The sequence below is a fragment of the Meles meles genome, chromosome 12, assembly GCF_922984935.1.
Source record: "Meles meles chromosome 12, mMelMel3.1 paternal haplotype, whole genome shotgun sequence".
In the NCBI taxonomy this organism is placed as follows: Eukaryota; Metazoa; Chordata; class Mammalia; order Carnivora; family Mustelidae; genus Meles; species Meles meles.
In genome coordinates this window covers 32,312,176-32,326,044 of record NC_060077.1, presented here as the reverse complement: position 1 = coordinate 32,326,044, position 13,869 = coordinate 32,312,176, and the positions used below count along the sequence as shown (strand labels likewise).

At 46.7% G+C, this 13,869-nt stretch overlaps 1 long non-coding RNA gene and 1 pseudogene across 1 annotated transcript; both read right to left on the bottom strand.

Annotated features, from left to right (window-relative positions):
- Positions 1-1,394: 1,394 nt before the first annotated feature.
- On the bottom strand, positions 1,395-11,279 carry LOC123953953. Its single transcript, XR_006820999.1, has 3 exons — positions 11,242-11,279; positions 10,766-10,862; positions 1,395-1,436 (listed from the first exon to the last, which is right to left on the bottom strand). It is a non-coding gene; the product is annotated as an uncharacterized LOC123953953 (long non-coding RNA).
- Positions 11,280-13,100: 1,821 nt separating this feature from the next.
- Positions 13,101-13,664, bottom strand: LOC123954537 (annotated as a pseudogene).
- Positions 13,665-13,869: the final 205 nt, after the last annotated feature.

Genomic DNA, 13,869 nt, shown 5'->3' with positions numbered 1-13,869 from the left:
CAGCCCTCCCAGACCCCCCAACTCCCAGGAGCCCCAAGTGACAGGGGTGACCCCGCAGCAGGCCCGTGCCCCAGCACACCAGCTGGGGAGGATGTGAAAATCCCATTATAACAAAAGGCAATCTCGTTTTAACCAAAGCAGAGCATCACTGACAACCATGACCACTACAAACATTTTCATGGGATCAGTGCTCCTTCTAGATGAATTTAACTTTCCACATGGTTTGGAGAGCATGTTAGAGTTGACCCTGGGACAGGTGGTGGGTGGGGCTGCCAAGAGCTGTCTCAGGAGGTCTGGGGGTCAGGCACACACACAGGGTCAGACTTGGGGGGGGGTGGTCAGGCAGACCCAGGAGGGGATTTTCTGGTTCCCTGTCAGTGGAGGGCTGGGCACTCCTGGATGACCCATTTCTGGGGATTTAAATGCTGAGACCCCCAAATTATTCATCTAGGCATCTCTTTCTGATGTCACTATCCTCCAATTCAGAATCAGATCTTCTGAGGCTTCCATAAGCAGGACAGGAGGCCCCCTCCACGAGCCCTGCAAATAAACGCCACGGTGAAGGGCTTGGGGATTGGTCCCTGCTCCCTCCAGTTAACTGGATAGCTCCATCTGGGAGCTACTTAGGTAGAAAGGGGACCCCACACCTCCTGCCTCCCATCCCCTTTCCTTGCCTAAATCTCTCCACTGTTGAACTTCACCTAATTCCCACACATTTTACTGCCCTCTTGCCCATGAAAGCATTTCAGCTGTATGAATGATGCTCTTGGTCCCCCTTTTCCGTCCTGACATTCAAGGTCAGTGCCCCAAGCCCGCGATGCTCTGTGATTTCTGCTTCTGGTTGCACGTTTCTCTACAATAAATGCCTTCTCATGACCAGATGCACGGGGCAACCCAGGTGCTCACACCCAGCAAGCTGGACCTCACGGAACCTCAACACCAAGGCACCCACAAATGCAAAGATGCCAGGCTGGGAAATGCCTAACGAACATTCATTCCCACAGACGCTGCTGCTGTCCTGCCAACACCCCCCCCCCCCCGTCCCCGCCCCGAGCTGGTTCCAGGGCCACTCAAGGCCATTTGCAACATGAAAGGGTGGTGATGGGACCACACACCATCACCCTTGGGGACCACAGGGCCGGGCGAGGTGGGCAGCCCAGGGGCGGGGAACAAGTACATGAAACAAGAACGGCATTGAACTTGACACAGATCTCGGTGATAAAAAGGCAGCTGGAACAATGGGGGGAAAGCCAGAACCAGGGGGTACAAGAAAAATCTATCAGGGCTCTTAACCCAGCGTTTTCCTGAAGGGAAAAAAGAAAAGCAACGAAAACAAACTCTAGTTCACGGTGGCGACAATGAAACAATCTCACTTCTTTTCCAGCTCCATTTTATTGGCCTCCAGAGGTTCTGTGTTGCTACAGATTAGCCTTCCCCTGGGAAATGAGAAAACAAGAAAAAACAGCAAATATTAGTTCTCCTCTCATGAAGTCATTCTTTTGAGCAGGTTTCCTCAAGTGTTCTATGTGGCACAGCTCGTGAGACTGTCCCAGGCCCTCTCCACTCAAGTGGGGGAAAAGGCTTAAAACGTATCTTTGAATTCCAGCAAGACAAAACAGGAACGGCCCCAAGCCGCGCTTCCTTCTGAGGCATTGCACGAGCTCCTGGGGCCCAGTCTAAAGAATGGACCCTAGAGCGCCTGCCCCGGACGAGCCACCGCTCCCCAGCACTGTCCCCCAGGAGCGGAGGGTCCAGCTGGGTCAGCAGGACAAATGCTGATTCTTACCCCTGATTAGTAATTGTGCGCGAGAGATGTTTTCAGCTGAAATAATATACAAGAGTTTCCCCAGAGAAAATATACACGCTCGTTTTTTGGAACCACTTAACACAACCCGGTAGCAAGCAAACGTACATTTGGAACAACATAACACGTTTCTTGACTTGGAAGAACTGCCTGGTACAAATTGATGTCATCACAATAGAGATTAATGTGCCCGTTTTATTAGCCTCCCAGACCGCAGGTGAATGGTGAGCTATTGTTATTCAACTGGTTGATATTATTTTTACATAAATCAAGGTAACGCCTAACAACGTCTTAAGTCTTTAAATCAACCCGCCTTTTCCTATTTGGAACATGAAGTTGGGCCGTTGCCAAGGGCGCCGGGAAACAGAGGGCTGAAAGTGGCATTTCAATAAGGAACGTACCCATTCATGACAGGATGCTGGGCTCACAGCCACTTGCCAATATTACAAGCAAGTCTTGGGAGAATTTCACATTCACGCTGACAGTGGTCTATGACTGCTAGAGGTCATCACTGACTCGTGCAATTATATTGGGAGCAAACCGGGGTCGTGGGTGAGTATACTAGCTTACAGGGGCTGCTGGAATGAAGTACCACAGGCTGCAGGGCTTGAACAACAGAAACATATTTGACTCATGTCTGGAGGCTGGAAGCCCCAGATCAAGATGGCGGCAGGCTGGTTTCTCAGGAGGCCTCTCTCCTTGGCTTGTGATGGCTGTCGCTCTCCTGTGTCCCCTCACAATGGTCTTTCCTCTGCGTCTATGTCCTAATCTCCTCTTAGGAGGACCCCAGTCAGATTGAATTTGGGCCCACCCCTATGATCTTATTTTAACTTAACCCCATCTTTGAAGACCCATGTCCAAATACAGTCACGTTATGAGGCATTGGGAGTTACCATGTCAACGCAAGGGTTTGGAGGAGGAAAGCACAATTCAACCCATAAGAAGGGGACACCGAAGAACTTGGCCATCTTTTTGCTGTCGTAGAAGGGAATGGAAAGGAAGAAAGGAATAGATAAGACCCAGTTCCCTGCTGTGGTTTCCACCAAGGCTCAGTTGAACAGATGAGAGGGAGCATTGGGAGGGAGGTCTGCCTTCCAGCCCCCCACGGAGGCCCTCTAATGCCAGCCAAATGAGCTAGACATGGGCTGTTTATGGTTTATGTTTGCGGTATTTTCGCAGAGACAGAAGAGGTGGCTGGAGGGGTGAGGCCAGCCCCACGTGTGGCAGGGGAGGGGATTGGTTTGCTGTAACACACAAAGATAGCAACATGTTCTCCCCAGCCCCCAGCTGCTCAGAGCTCCCGGCCCAGGACCCAGAACAGAGCAGGAGCTCCAAATGCCCTTTGATAACTGGACTGAGATGGTTGGCAACCTCTGGAGACATTCTCTCATACTAGTCCAAATTTTCTGTCTTTATCTTTCTGCACTGCCTACATGGATCCCAAAGAAAGACATCTAGGACCAGCCACCAACCCCAGCCTCCTCTGAGTGAGGGTGTCTGCTTGGGAAAATCCCAGGAGCAACACTGATTCTGCCAAGAAGAACTTTCATGAATTCCAAGTCTAAGAGCTTCAGCCTGGAAGGAAATCAAGAAAAGTCGATCAAATGTGATCAGAGAATACCCCAGCTTGACAACGTATCCCAGAAATAAGAGAACCTCTAGGATTTTGAGTCCACACAGGCATATCGTTAACAAAAACCAAGGCATGCAGGACCACATCAAACTTCAAAACTTTTGTTCATCAAAGGATTCATTCAACACAGTGAAAAGGAGTAAGAGAAAATATTTACAAATATGTAATAAGGGTTTAATATCCAGACTATATTAAGAACTCCTACAACTTGGGGTGCCTGGGTGGCTCAGTTGTTAAGTGCCTGTCTTCAGCTCAGGTCATGATCCCAGGGTCCTGGGATCAAGTCCTGCATCAGGCTCCCTGCTCAGCGGGAGGCCTGCTTCTCCCTCTCCCACTCCTGCTTGTGTTCCCTCTCTAGCTGTCTCTCTCTTGGTCAAAAAGAATTCCTACAACTCAACAACAACAAAAAAATCAAATAGCCCAGTTAAAAAATAGGTAAAGCAGCAGTTGCACTACTGGACATTTACCCAAAGATACAGATATTGTGAAAAGAAGGGCCATTTGCACCCCAATGTTCATAGCAGCAATGTCCACAAGAGCCAAACTGTGGAAGGAGCCGAGATGCCCTTCAACAGATGAATGGATAAGGAAGATGTGGTCCACATACACAATGGAGTTATTATGCCTCCATCAGAAAGGATGAATACCCAACTTTTATGTCAACAATGATGGGACTGGAAGAGATTATGCTGAGTGAAATAAGTCAAACAGAGAGAGTCAATTACTATATGGTTTCACTTATATGTGGAACATAAGGAATAGAAAGGAGGACATTAGGAGAAGGAAGGAAAAAATGAAGGGGGGGAAATTGGAGTAGGAGACTGAACCATGAGAGACTCTTGACTCTGGGAAACAAACATGGGAAAAGATGGGTGGGTTGGCCTGGTGATGGGTATTAAGGAGGGCACGTACTGCATGGAGCACTGGGTGTTATACACAAACAATGAATCATGGAATGCTACATCAAAAACTAATGATGTGCTGTATGGTGACTAACATAACATAATAAAAAAAATAATAAAAATAGAGATGAAACGAAAAGGGAAAGGATGCTCCCCTTTTATCAAATTTCCAGCTTAAAAAAATAAAAAACAAAAAGGGGGTAAAGGACTTGAACAGACATTACTCTAAAGATGATATGCAAATGACCAGCAGACACATGAAGAGACGCTCAGCATCACTAACCATCAGAGAAGTGCAAATCAAAACGACAAGGAGGCATTGCAATACCCATGAGGATGGCTGCCATGAAAAGCCAGAAAATAGCAAGTGTTAGCAAAAATGGGGAGAAATTGGGACTTTTGTGCGTCACTGGTGGGAACGCAAATCAGTGCAGTTGCTATAGAAAACGGTATGAAGTTTCCTCAAAATACAAAAAATAGAACTAGCGTCTGGTCCAGCAATCCTACTTCTGGTTATACCCCCAAAAGAACTGGAAGCAGTCTTCAAGAGGTATTTGTACACTCACATTCATAGTGGCATTTCCCCACAATAGCCAAGAAGTGGAAACAGTCCAAGCATCCACAGGTAGGTGAATAGATGAGAAAATTAAGGGAATCCCTACAGTGGAACATTATTCACCTTAAAAAGGCAGAAAACTCTGGCACGTGCTCCAGCATGGATGACCCTGGACATAAACATCAGGCTCAGTGAAATAAGCCAGTCACAAAAGGACACATGCTCTGTGATTTCCTTCCTAGCCGCAGGTCAGTCATCCAGGATGTGGTTCGGGCAAGCTCTCCACCAAGGTAGGCTAACACCGCCCATGACACAAGGAAGGATGCTTTTAGGGCAGCGGAGGGAGGAGACATGTGGTTTGCACCCTCTGTCCGTCTCAGCACAGAGAGCAGGGAAGAGAAAAGAAGTCAACAGTAATAAATTGCGTTTCAAAAAAGTAAGAAAAAAAATTTTTGCTTAAGCCAACAGCTAGGTAAACTGCAAGGATTAACTTTCTGGGATGAACACACACCCCCTCCTTGTCTTGTTAAATGATATTGTCCGACTTAGACCAGAGTGCAGAAAGAGGGACACGATTGTTTAGAATTTAGACCCCGGACGCCTTTCTGTTGTCCATTCTGTGGCCACGAGGCTGGCAAACTGGCTTAGGCTGTAACTGGAGGTGCAGAGGGAACCCTACTACCCTACATTATTTTCCCTTATAAGAGGGGAAAGGTATCATGAAAATAATTGTAAGAAATACAGCAAAGGAGCAATAAAAAGTATGCCTGTTTATTTTAGATCCAGATTTTGAAAAAAAAAATTTTTTTTCCTGGGAAACCGTCCATTTCAATGAAATGCTCAAATATAACAGCAGAGGGGCGCCTGGTGGTGGAGTCAGTTAAGCATCAGACTCTGGTTTCGGCTCAGGTAGTGACCTCAGGGTCATGGGATCCAGGCTGGCTTTGGCTCTGAGCTAGGGGCAGAGTCTGCTTGAGGTTTTTTTTCTCCCTGACCCTCCCATTCATGCTCTCTCTCTCTAAAATAAATAAATAAAATCTTTTAAAAAATTTATTAGCATATAGTTGGGCATCGCATCCTCTTATTGTTTTAAATTTTCTGTGTATCATGCCTGCCACCGCCCCCTACCTTTCAACATGGCGGTGAAGATCCTAGGTCACGTCAAATGTCAGCGAGAAGGTGTGAGTGTCAGAAAGGGACAAGCAGGTGGACTTGCGTGGCAGGTCATGACTGAGTGATTGTCAAGGGAGCAAAAGAGCTGCATGATCAGTACTGAAAACTCAGCCTCCTCTGTACCCACTAGCACAACTATTAGGAAATGTGGTTTTAAAAACTATTCTTTATATAGCAACACATTTAAATTGTACTTAAGGATAAATCTAATAAATTCAAGGACTTTACAAATAAAATAATAAAATTTCAGGGCACCTGGGTGGCTTAGTTGGTTAAGCATTTGTCTTTGGCTCAGATCATGATCCCACGGTCCTGGGATCAAGCCCCAGGTCTTGGACTCCCTGCTCAGTGGGGAGCCTGCTTCTCCCTTTCCCTCTGCCCCTCTGCCCCGCTCATGTTCTCTCTCTCTCTCAAATAAATAAATAAAATATTTTTAAAAAATCAAATTAAAAATTTAAAAAGTTGTAAAACTTCACTGGAAACATAGAGACCCTAATAATATTTTAAAATAATAAGACTCAATATTATAATCATGTCTGTTCTGCAGAAATTAGTCCTAATTTAGAAGCTACTGCCATCAAAACCCTGATAAGATTTTCACTGGAACCTCACAGGCTGATTCTAAAATGTGTGGTAAGAGAGCAAATTGCCCAGAAGAACCTTGCCTATTCTGAAGAGCAAGGCAGGGGCCCCCACCTCTGGTTATAAAGATGAATCAGAAAGCTGAACCAGGTGAAGGCTTTGCTGGATTAGGAGAGAAGAGCTGAGAACAGAGTCTAGGCTCAGACCTGGGGAAATGTGGAGATATGATGGATAGCCATGAGGCATCGCTCTGTGTAGGGGAGGGAAGGGATCTCAATTCATGTTCTGGGGCAGTGGGTTATCCACGTGAAGAAAAAAATAGAACTGAATCTCTACCTCACACCTTCCTCCAAACACCTAAAGGTAAAACCTTACACCCTGAAGAGTGACCTGAACCCCTGAAACAAATAATACATTATATGTTAATTAAAAAAAAAAACCTTACAACCTGCAGAATGAAATCCAGAAAGCAATCTTTATGATCCAGGGTATGGAATAGAACTTCTTTTCTTTTCTTTGAAAGACTTATTTATTTATTTATTTATTTATTTATTTATTTATTTAGGAGAGAGAGAGAGAGGAAGAGAGGGAGAAACTTTAGCAGACTCTGGAGGATTCGATCTCATGACCCTGAAATCATGATCTGAGCCCAAACCAAGAGTCAGACGCTTAACTGGCGGTGCACCAGGTGCCCCTGGAGTAAAACTTCTGAATTCAAACACTAGAAGTACGAAGAAGGCTGATAAAGGGGTCTATACTCAAATTTAAAGTTCCCTGAATTAATAATTCCCTAAAGTAATAAGACAAGCCACAGATGGGGAGAAAATATTTGCAGGGGGGCAGAGCCCACAACCATTAGGATCTGGCAGAACCAAAGGATCCTTACAAATGAGTCAGAAAAAGACCAATAACCCAACAGGAAAAGGGGAGAGTATGAAGCAGCTTTCCATCATCTGGAAACAGAATAGCCCATAAATGCAGGGAAAAGGTAGCTCTCACACCAGAGCGTGGGAGGTGACCTGGAGCAGCTTCCGTGGCATCCGGCAGGATGGAAGACATCCATACTGTACATCATGGCAAGTCTCTCTTTCTTTTTATTTCATTTCTTATTTTTTTCTCCAAGTTTTTCTTTAAACTCCAGCTAGTTAACATGTAGTGCAGTATTCGTTTCAGGTGTAGAATTTAGTGATTCATCACTTACATACAACACCGGGTGGTCAACACAAGTGCCCTCCTTAATCCCCATCGCCTATTTAACCCATCCCCCCCACCTCCCCTCCAGCAACCCTCAGACCCTGAGGACTGGAGATATTCCAGCCAGCACCTGGGACAGCACCTGGGACAGCACCTGGCACACAGGTGGAAGCCAGCCTTGTGGCATCTCCTGGGGTAATGCTGGGGGGCGGGGATCCTAGCCTCGCGCCCTAGCATCTTCCCTGTCTCTACCTGGCTGCCAGTTTCTGAAGTTTGAGAGCTACTGTCTGATTCTGTTAGTGGCTGCTGCTGAATTTTTGGAAAGTTCATTTTACTAGTTTTTATTCATTTTATTAGATATTAGGAAAGAGATTCTATACACTTGACCATCGAACAATAAAAGGGCTAAGGGCACCACTTCCCTCCCCACAGCTGAAAATCCATGTGTATCTCTTGACTCCCTGAGAACCCTCCTACTATTAGCTTACTGCCAACCGGAAACCGATAACATAGTCAATTAGCACACATTTTGTGTTATATGCCTAATGTTTTCTGAATTCTTTCAGTATCTCTAGGCTATGAGATTTGTCTGCAAGTTTCTTCAAATTATCGAAAACCTCTGAAAAATTTTCCAACATATTTATTGAAAAAATCAAGGGTACCTGGGCTATTCAAACCTGTGTTGTTCAAGGGCCCACTGGACTTCCCTCCACCACCCTAACCTGAAAGTCTTTTTCCCCCTCGATGTAGGGTAAAGCCTACCCTTCTCCCTCTGTCTGGCAAGCACATCCTTCCTTCAGATGTTAAGCAGTGTCACCTCCCCCCCTCAGCCTCTGGGGTGCCCATCTGGACTCTTGTGTGTGAGTGTGTGTGAGCTCACCTCACAGGACACTTGACATCAGCAGGGTGAGGGCCCCCTGAGAAACACCTGTGTAGTTCAGAAGGGGTTTGACATGGGGCTGGGTGGATCAGAGGAGGAGCCTCAGGGGGTGGGAAGGTGGAGGGGTGGGGGGATGCCCCAGCATGAGGAAGCACCCCAGTCCCCTCCACCAGAGACCGTTGCCTGGTTTCTCCTATGACATCATTGCCAGGAATGATTTCACATAAAGAAAGGGTTTTACTATCAAATATCAAAACAAACCAAAGTCCCTGGTTCACTGCCTTTTTTCCTCTTGTTAGACAATGAGTGAAAAAAAAAACAAAAACAGGCGAACCATAAGAGACTATGGACTCTGAAAAACAACCTGAGGGTTTTGAAGGGTCAGGGGTGGGAGGTTGGGGGAACAGGTGGTGGGTAATGGGGAGGGCACGTTTTGCATGGAGCACTGGGTGTTGTGCAAAAAGAATGAATACTGTTACGCTGAAAAAATAAATAAAATGGGAAAACAAAAACAAAAACAAAAACAAAAACAGAAGTATCAACATCACCCAGAAACACAGATCTCAAATCTTCCAGCTTGCCAGCCTAAATCGACCCTTCGGCCCCCTGTGAAGCTGCGTGTGGAATTGAAGATGTGTTAAGGACCAGAAGTGGGGGGTTCTGCTAGTGGCAGTGGGGGGAGGGCCCCCATGCCCTGATCTTTGCCAAAATGCTAGCGTCCACTGGATCCACGAGTCCCTCCTGTCACCCCAGCTTTATAAGAGTTCTGGGGCCACCAACGATGTTCTCAGAAGCACGCAGGTAACGGGGAGCAGCCAGTGAACGCATTGACCTGGTCAGCAATGGCTGGGCCATGCCCCTGTCCCCACAAAAGCCCCAGGGCCATGGCAGACCATCATGGTGCACAAAGGGAAGGGCAGGGAGGCAACGACCAAAGAGAGTACACGCTGGCTCCTGGCAGCTGATTTTTGAAGAGAGCATTGCTCTGTATATTTTATTCCATTTTATCTTATTTTTTAAAAAATTTTATTTATTTGACAGAGAGAGATCACAAGTAGGCAGAGCAGAAGGCGGACGTGGGGGGAAGCAGGCTTCCTGCTGAGCAGAAAGCCCAATGTGGGACTCGATCCCAGGACCCTGAGATCATGACCTGAGCCGAAGGCAGAGGCTTAACCCACTGAGCCCCCCAGGCACCCCTTATCTTATTTTTTTCTTAAGGTTTAAACATTCATGCAAGAAGAAAAGGGTTCCTGAGATAGATTGTACAATAATGCAAGTATCCCACGGGGTATTTACCCTAAGGATACAAACGTAGTCATCTGAATGTTTATAGCAGCGAAGTCCGCAATAGCTGAACTACGGAAAGAGTCTAGATATTCATCAACAGATGAATGGATAAAGAAGATGTGGTGTATATATATACAATGGAATACTATGCAGCCATCAAAAACCTGAAATCTTGCCATTTGCGACAATGTGAATGGAACTAGAGGGTATCATGCTGAGTGAAATAAGTCAATCAGAGAAAGACAATTATCATATGATCTCTCTGATACGAGGGATTTGAGAGGCAGGGTGGGGGGTCGTGGGGTTAGGGAGGGAAAAAAATGAAACAAGATGGGATTGGGAAGGAGACAAACCATAAGAGACTCTTAATCTCAGGAAACAGACTGAGGGTTGCTGGAGTGGAGGGGGGTGGGAGGGATGGGGTGGTTGGGGGATGGACATTTGGAGGGTATGTGCTGTGGTGAGCACTATGTATTCTGTAAAACTGATGATTCACAGACCAGTACCCCTGAGGCAAATAATACATTATATGTTAATTTAAAAACCAAAAAAAATGCAAGTATACTTAGCGCTATTGAATTTTACACTTCAAAATGGTTAAGATGATAGATTTCGTGTTGTGTCTATTTCACCACAATTAGACAGAGGAAAGGGGGTGGGAGAGGCTCAAGATTTAAAGCAGAGCTCTGCAAATCCACTGTTTTCTGGATTCCACTCCATTTTCATGTGCTTTAGCATACGTTGTTTTACTGACCTTCGTTTTGGAAATGGGATCTTTGAGGAATGCACGAAGTGGTCGCTAACCACCATCCGGGGCCACGAGGCGACCACAGAGCCAGGCTGAGAGGCGCCTAGGTACAGAGGGGACGTGGATGTGTGTGTGATGGGGTAAAAGGGGCAGCATGTTCCTGTAAAGCTGGCCAGTGCGGACAAATTTCACCAACAAGGCCCACTGCCGCCTTGGATCTTGGCACCATGTAGACACTGTGTGGCTGCCCCCCACCCCAGCTTGCTGTCCCAGTGCTGTCCCAGTGCTGTCCCTGAGCTTGCTGGTGGCTGCGCAGAGAGGTCTGCCTGCCCAACGCTTCCTCCCGCATCAGCCTGGAGATGGCCGCTTCCTGAGCCCCAAGACTCCAACACCTCCGTTCCTCAGGTGTGACTCCTGTGTCCCCTCCCAGGGACCTTCCCTGACCACCCCCAATCTGAATGCGCCCCTGTCACCATACTTACGTTGTTATTTAGGTAATGTGCTCTCTCACCACCATTTCTGTCCTGCTCAGTTCCGTGGCACAAGCACCTGCCAGAAACAATTGCTTGTTGAAAAATCCACAAAAAAGCAAAGTTCTGAAAGAGCAAAAGGCTTGTCATGGTCACTGAGCAAATCCATGGTGAAACCCACTCCCCCCAGCCAGTGGCCTGGACTCACAGGATGGCAGCCTTTCAGGAACATAGTTCTCATAAAGACTGCACCGTTTTGAAATGGAACATATTCGGGGAAAAGCTATTGTAAGCATTGCTGACATGTCCTGGGCTCAGGGTCCCAGCCCTGTCTTCGGGAACCCTCCCCTCCCCCACCCCAGCCCTGCCGGGAAGCACCTGCGCTGACATCACTCTCCTGTCATCCAGCAGAGGACAGGGCATCCTGTGCTGAGTCCTCCAAAAGCAAACACAGCTCTGCTCCGGGAGAGGCCAGGAGCGGGGACACTGCCCTATGCTGAAGGAAACTTTGCATGCTGCAAACAAAGACCCTCTCCTGGCTCCTGACGGCACCATGGCATCTTCTTCCCCAGTGGGGAGAGCCGCTCTGACCCCACCAGGCACAGGGAGGCGTGCTTGCGTCGACAAAACGCCCCACAGTCCCCGGTGTGTGAGTCCAGCTACATCAAGCCTTCCATGGCAATGGTTCTCTGCGGGGCGGGGTGGGAGGGGCAGACGGGAAAGGTGGAGAGGGAATTTTCCAGAGTGCTGGAAATGTGCTGTCTCTCGATGGGATGTGGGTTTCACGAGGGTGTTCACCTGCTCAGGCTCCTCTAATGAGAAACAAGATCGCATTTCATTGGAGGAAAATCATGCCTTATTGAAAAACAAAACAAAACAAATCCACCCCACACCCGTTAGGACGGCTACCAAAAAAAATACAGCAACAACAGAAATAGCAAGTATTGGCGAGGGTTTGGAGAAAGCGCTACTCTGGCGGACCGTTGGGGGGAATGTGAAATGGTGCAGCTGCTGCGGAAAATAGTATGGAGCATCCTCAGAAATTAAAAATAGAGCTACCCTAGGAGCCAGCAATCATTGTGCTTGGTGTAAACCCCAAAGAATTGAAAGCAGGGTCTCCAAGAGATATTTGCACGCCCATGTTCATGGCATCGTTATTCACAATAGCCAAGAGGAGGAAGCGACCCAAGTGTGCATCAATGGACGAATGGAGAAGCAACATGTAGCTATATGACCAGCAAGACGTACATATGATGGCATATTATTCAGCCTGAAAAGGGAAGGCATTTCTGATACATGCTACAGAGGAGATGAAATTGAGAACATTCTAGGAAGTAGAAGTAGAAGAAGCCAATCTCGAAAGGGTGAATACTGTATGATTCTACTTGTGCGAGGTAACCAGAGCAGTCAAATTCATAGAACGGTGGTTGCCAGGAGCTGGGGAGGGGCAGGGGGAGTTAGTGTTTAATGGGGACAGAGTCTCAGTTTGGGCAGATGACAAAGTTCTGGAGAAGGAGGGCGGTGATGGTTGCGCAACAGTATGAATGTGTGAATGTGCTTAATGCTTAATGGGTAAGATGGTAAATTTCATGCTGTGTGTATTTTACCATAATAATAATAAAAGGAAAGAAATACAAACAAGAACCTAAAACCAAACAAAACCACATGATGGCAAACATGTCTAGGAACGGTATGGACAGCACACTACGATTTACTTCTGAATGGTTTAATGGCCAAACCGTTGGAAAGGATGATTGGTTTAAGAAAAAGCCCCAAATCAGTATAGTGTTCATTGCATCTTTAGGCTATCACAAATAAGTCTGAAAACTCATCCGGCATCTTGCTGTTTCGGTAGCTGGACAGCTTAGATCTTATTCATCAGCTTGCTGAACTGTTCCCTTTTCAGAAATGTAGACACCATCCCCAAATTTTCTGATACCCTTGTTTTTAACGGTTGTGGCTTGCTGAATCAAAGCAGCTGAGTGTGATACAAGTTCAATGTCATTTCCTTCAAGAATTAATTCACTCTTCTGGACTTGAGATACAGAACAAGTAACGCCGGGCCTCATCTGAACCCCTGCAGGTATACTTTTCAGCCAAGAAATTTCAGATTTCAACAAGAGAACTGTTCTCCTGGATGAGGAACTGAGAGTACACCTCGTCTTCTCCCAGAAGCCCAGGGTAACGCCCTCAATTGTGTTCTATACGTGACCACAGACAGCACAAAGAGGTAGCTGGTTCTGTTCTAGTTCCTCACCATTTGTCAACTGGGAGCTTCTTCTTTTCCTTCCAGGGAGACTGAGTTCTACACAGATGGGATTCAAGTCCTTTCACCGGGTTCTTCCAGGGCCCTCCACAATAATAGTGCATCCCTTCAGAGTGACATCGACACCTTCCGGAATGACAAAGGTCTTATTGCTGAGAATAGTCTTCATTCCCACAGTAGATGTGCCAAAGCGTGTATGAAACATTTTTTAAAAAGATTTTATTTATCTATTTATTTAAATAATAAATAAAGACAGAGATCACATGTAGGCAGAGAGGCAGGCAGAGAGGCAGGCAGAGAGGGTGAGAGGAGGAAGTAGGCTCCCCTCTGAGCAGAGAGCCCGATGGGGGAACTCCATCCCAGGACCCTGAGAT